Consider the following 6,000-nt stretch of genomic DNA (forward strand, 5'->3'; position numbering starts at 1 on the left):
GAAGAATTTCTATCTCCATCTTATTGGTAGGGGATCTGATCTTGAAGATGGCGGGAGGTTTTCCTGCCAAGCATAGGTCTGAAGTGGCAAGATGAAGACCAGAGCATTGGCGTTCAGACTCCTGGTGCCTTTCTCCTCCATAGTGGCGTTTGTTTCTCTTCCTCTGGCTCATCTCCTCTAGGCCTCTTTTCTTCCTGATACATGGGGGTGCTTCCCAGGTAAACTTTAGGTATACAAATGCACCTTAGCCACAGCTGTTACAGCAAGGCTAGCACCACGTGGATAACTAGATTTCTAGAGAATTTCTAGATAACTGGATTTCTAGAGAAGAGCAGAGTGGCTGGCAGATAAAATAACTTGTTTCCTAAAAACTTCCAAGTATTGGTGGGATTTTGTCTTGTTGGGCCAGGATACAAATGGTAGCTCGGTTTCCTCCCTTAAGTCTTCAAGAAGCCTTTCATCTGCCGCCTGGAGCAGTGCTATAAACATCTTTCTCGATGTTTACTGCACATTTTTCTTACACAGTAGGAAGATTGGAGTCCTTTGCAAGAGTGTTGACAAACAGCGTCCAGTTCTTAGGATGACAAGCCAAACTTTAAAAAAAAAATGTTTTTAATGCAGCTCTGCAGCTTATCAAAATAAAATGAAGATTCAGATTCATTTATGTATGAATGAAATAGACCATTTTGGAAAGGGGTGTTAAAAATTCATGTATCTTTGCTAATGAAACCATTTTCACATTCACAATGGGGAAAAAACCCAAAACAAAAAATCAAGGTTCATACGAGTTTTTCTGTTAACTAGAAAAAAGTGAATCCCTGAAAATACAAACTTGCAGTATTATCTTTGCATGTTAGCAAAATTCTTCAAGCTTTTGAATAGTAAGACCTGATTTGCTGTTCCGTGAATTTAACATCTTCTTTTAATTTATACCTTCTGTAGACTGAGTTTCTCTACACTCTGAGCCACACTATGCTAGCCAATTTTGCTTTCAAGTGGCCTTGCATCCTTACAACTCGTCTTTGAGACAGTCAGGGCTCCAATGAGCCTCAGTCCAGGAACAGCTCCCCCTAGAGTTTAGTGACATGGAACACTGGAGGTGTAGTTACAAGTGATGACCAAGCTCTGAAAGGCTTCTAAGGGGAAGTGAATGGCAGAGGCAGGATTTGAATCCAGGTCTAGATAGCCCATAGCACATACTGTTTTCCACTACCCAGTTCTGCCTTGAATGGGCAAATCTATGCTGAGCCTCTTTGGAGTAAGACACCCTGTTAGGAAGATACCTTGAAGGAGATGCTGAAGTGAGTCATACTGTTCCTCTCTTCATGGTACCTTCAATCTAGCATGCACTGGAGAATCATCTTTTGTTGTATAGAAACATTCATTTGTAATCTTCATTTTACACAAAAGGAAACAGTGAATCAAAGAGGTCAAGTGACTTGCTCGAGGTCACACAGCTATGATGAGGCAGAACTTTTACTAGGTGACTGTTGCTGGGAGCCCTTAGCAGTCTGAGACACTTATGTGGACCACCTCATTCCTAGGTGCAAGGCAGGTGAATCCCTTACAGGTCAGACAGAGGATGAGGTGCCAGTGCTTGTTAGATTCAGGTCAGTGCTCCTGAATTGAGTGGAGTGTCTAAGACAGATTTATCCCCAAAGGACGCCTCGAGGCTCCTGGGTCTGTGACTGTATGTGCAGCAGAATTCACGGGCTCACCCACTTCTCTCTCCCTGTGGGGAGGGGTCCCCGCTTTGGCAAGCTGACTCCAGAGACCTCCCATCCCCAAAGATTCACTGAGGCCTGCTGAGTTGAGCCGTGCAGTGTAGAAATATTTGCTTTAGGGTGCAGAAGATGAGAGAAGCCTGGAGGGGCAGGGCAAGAAGCTGGGGCTGGGGGATGCCCTTTGCTGTCGCTATGGGCTGAGGGCCCAGGTTTTCAGGACCCACACCTAGGAGCTTTGGGAACACTCCCAGCCTATCTGCTGTGCTTAGAAGTGAGCAGCAGGATAATGTGGACTCCTTGGGAGGAGAGGTGAGAAATAGCTAAGTCCATTGCCGGACATGAATAGATGCTTCACAAGGGTTTCTTTCCGTCCTCTTTCATCCTTGCCTCTCTTCCCTCTTAATGTCTAGTTGATTAGCCCCATAGGGCTTTCCTGCTGCCTTCACATCTTCAGTGTCTTCACAGCAATTCCCTGTCTTGTACCCCCAGAGGCTGTCCTGCCACACATGAAGCTCATGTGAGGCACACAGAGGAACAGTAAAAAATGCTGGGGTCCATCCCCGCCTCCCCCCGCCCCACCCAGCATAACATCCCAGGAGGGAGTCCAGTGAAGCCATTCTATATTTGTCAGACTTTAGAGTCACTCAGCCTGGGTGTTCATCCTAGCCTCTGCCCCACTGGCTGTTGTGACCTGGACTATATTATTTGATCTCTCTGTGCCTCTGTTTCCAAACTTGAAAAATGGTAATGAGAATAGTACTTACTTCATAGAGATGCAGGGCGTACTGGATGCAATAGTGCCTTAGAACCCAGGCTCAGGTAAGTGCTGAGAACTGTTAGGTAAAACAGACCCCAAATCCAACTGGAAGGGACTTTAGACAGCAGGGCCCACCACTCTATTAAAAAAAATTAATTTATTTAAGTCATTGACAGTAATAAGAACTAATAGCTAACAGTTATTGAATACTTACCATGGGCCAGCCACTGTGCCAAGTACTTCTCGTACGTTAACTTGTTTAAAACTGTGAAAGTTCAAGTGGGGTGTCTCCTTCCCATCTCAGTCCCCCTCCACAGAGACAGCCACTATTACTGATACTCTGTGTGTCTTTATAGGTGTCCACTGTGCACATACAAAGATTTAAATAGCTTTTTACCCCTTCAACTTTATATAGAGGAAACTTGGGCTCGGGGAAGAAGCACAGCCGTTTGTCATAATAGTTCCTGTTCTGTGTGATCTTGAATCCTTGTTTCAACCCTGCAGCATGAACTGTATTATGTAGAATAAATGCTCCAAGGCTTAGTTTACCTCAGTGCATTAATTGAGGATTAAATTAGATAATCCATGAAGAGGGATTTATCAGTGTTCCTGGCACATCAGAACTGTTCAGAAGATGATGGCTGTAGGGGAGGATCAAGGTTTTATGGGGACCTGAAGCTTGTACAATTTGAGAGCCATCTATATGAGAAATAATACAAAATTATGAATCCAGTATTAAAAATATTTGTTTAGAGAAAAGAGGTCCAACAAGTTACGTATTTTAAAAGCTACCAGATACTTCCAGCACTGTAAGAATATGTAACAGAACATTTTTGTCAATTAACTGCTGGGACGCTCTATTATACTTTCCATTCCTACATTTTCTGGCTTCATACTCATTGATCACATACTCATTGATACTCATAAGATCACTTCTTACTTTGATAACAATTTTATAAAACAATTTTCTGGGAATTCGCCAGGGGTCCAGTGGTTAGGATTCCACACTCTTATTGCCAGGGCCCCAGGTTCGATCTCTGGTTGGGGAACTAAGATCCTGTAGCCAAACATACAAACAACAAACAAACAACACTTCTAAAATAATTGTATGAAACAAGAATAAAAGATAATTCAGCCTTTTCTCTGGCGTGGTTAATCAAAATTTGCTTTTTGTAATTACTTTTTTAATTTTTATGGAAGTACAGTTGACTTACAATGTTGTATTAGTTTCAAGAGAACAACAAAGTGATTCAGTTATACCATATATCTATATATCTATTCTTTTAAAGATTCTTTTCCATTTTTGGTTATTATAAGATACTGAGTATCGTTGCCTATGCCATGCCATAGGTTTTTGTTTTTTATATGGTAGGGTGTATATGTTACACCCTACCATATAAATTTGAAATTCCTAGTTTATCCCTACCTCTCCTTTCTCCCTTGGTTACCATAAGTTTGTTTTCTATGTTTGTGGGTCTATTTCTGTTTTGTAAGTCAGTTCATTTGTATCTTTTTAGTTTCCACATGCAGCTGATATCATATGATATTTGTCTTTGTCTGACTTACTTCACTTCATATAATAATATCCACGTCTATCCATGCTGCTGCAAATTGCATTATTTTATTTTTTATAGCTGAGTAGTATTCCATTGTATATATATTGCACAACTTCTTTATTCATTCGTCTGTTGATGGACACTTAGATTGCTTCCACGTCTTTCCAATTGTGAATAATGCTTCTATCAACCCAGGGGTTGTCATTTAGTTTAGTTGTGGAAAATAAGCAAATTCACACACACTGTAGTGCTACTTCTTGTTCGTGTCTCATAAACAGAAGAATTTTGGTGAATTCTATTTTATACAGTTCCCATCAAAAATGAAAAAGAAGCTCTGGTATGTTATAATTGTAAGCATGGAGCGTGTTTCTGACACAAGGGAACTTCCTGCGACTAGGGGAACCAAATCCTCCACTTAGGATTTTACAGGTCTAGGAATTAGAAGCATTTCCCACAGGCTGGTGTCTGACGCTGTACGTTTTAAGCCTTTCTCCTTTTTCCCTACCACACGTGTCAATGTTGGCTGCTGCCAGACATGTCCTGTGGCTTCAGGAAGAGGCTAGTGGGCCTTGTGTAGAGGAGGACTCCTGGGGTTGGGCCTGCACCAGAAGTTAGCAGTAATGCAGCATGCGTGGAGGTGATGGTGAGCCACGTAAACATAGCCCACTAGCCTCAAACTACTTTTGACTCCTACTTGAAGAGTCCTTGGATGCCCTGGGCCACTGGAACATCACCCAGCATGAGGGCAGGAGTGATAGATGGAAACTGGGGTGAGGTGAAACAGTGCTCTTTCCCTTCGTGGCTTAGACTTGACTTTGGCAAAACTTAGAGAAACCCAAGATCATGTGAGCACGTTTCTTTCTAGGCCCCCTTGTAGGGCTTTGGAAGGGGCTGCTGCAGGCCCGGACTCTGAAGCTTCAGGGCTTTGAGCTCTGCCAACATCTGGTTAGCTGTTGTTCATGTTCTGGTTAAGAGAGGGTCTCTGGGAGTCATGCAGCTTGCTTGGGAGCTGTGTGATCTTGGCTTAGTGATTCCTCCCTGAACCTCCCTGAACTCCTTACTAAGGAGTAAGCGTGACATTCCTTCCTCCTAGTATTTACCTCTCTGGGGATGTGAACTCCATGAGGGCAGGCACTGGTCTGTTTATTGCCATGTCCACAGTGTCCAGGACACATAGTGCATACTCAAACATCAGCTTTGTGGGTTTAATAAAAAGCAGGATGTTTGGGTGTTGAGCCTCAGGCTCTCAGAGAAAAGGAATCCGGGGCACAGTGAGCTTAAGTCCCTTTCCTGTACTACACACTGCCTCTGGTCAGACCCAAGGGAGACCTTGGGTCTGAAGGCCTCCTTTCCTTCCTGCTGACCCTCCCATGTGAGCTGAATAAGAAGGGGAAGCTTAACTCACTTCCGAGAACCTGAGATAATCGTCTCCATTATTCCCTCTGTTATGGACGTGAGCCAGGGTCCCTGGATCTCATATCTGGAATTCGCTCTGACCAGTGGAGCCTACTGTTCAGAGACTCACCTGCCTTCTCCCCTTCCCTGACCTGACTTGGGTCCTGGGGGATGGTGAGAGGCAAGGAGAGAGCTGGGAGAACCAAGGTGAATGGTTTTGAGCATGAAATAGCATGAAAAATCAAGTCTAGAAGATGAATGGCTCTAGGGTTTAGCAGGGACAACCCTCGGAATTATTGACATTATCTTCTGAGAACACCAGGAGTCCCTTCCTTTGTAGCTCCCCTGGATTCTGTGAGGTCCTTGAGCATAGCTGGAAGTCACTATGCTACGGAACCATGGAGATGAGGCTGGAGGGGCCACCAGTTGAGTGATCACCTTGTCACCGACAGGAGCTACGAGCTAAAGAGCCAGGTGGCTGCAGGTGGGTACTCATGCAGCTGTGCAAAGCAGGTGACAAGAGTCCAGTCCCACCCCTGCAGATAGAACACACCTCTTTGCCCTACTT

Source organism: Bos mutus, chromosome 7 (assembly GCF_027580195.1).
Source record: "Bos mutus isolate GX-2022 chromosome 7, NWIPB_WYAK_1.1, whole genome shotgun sequence".
In the NCBI taxonomy this organism is placed as follows: Eukaryota; Metazoa; Chordata; class Mammalia; order Artiodactyla; family Bovidae; genus Bos; species Bos mutus.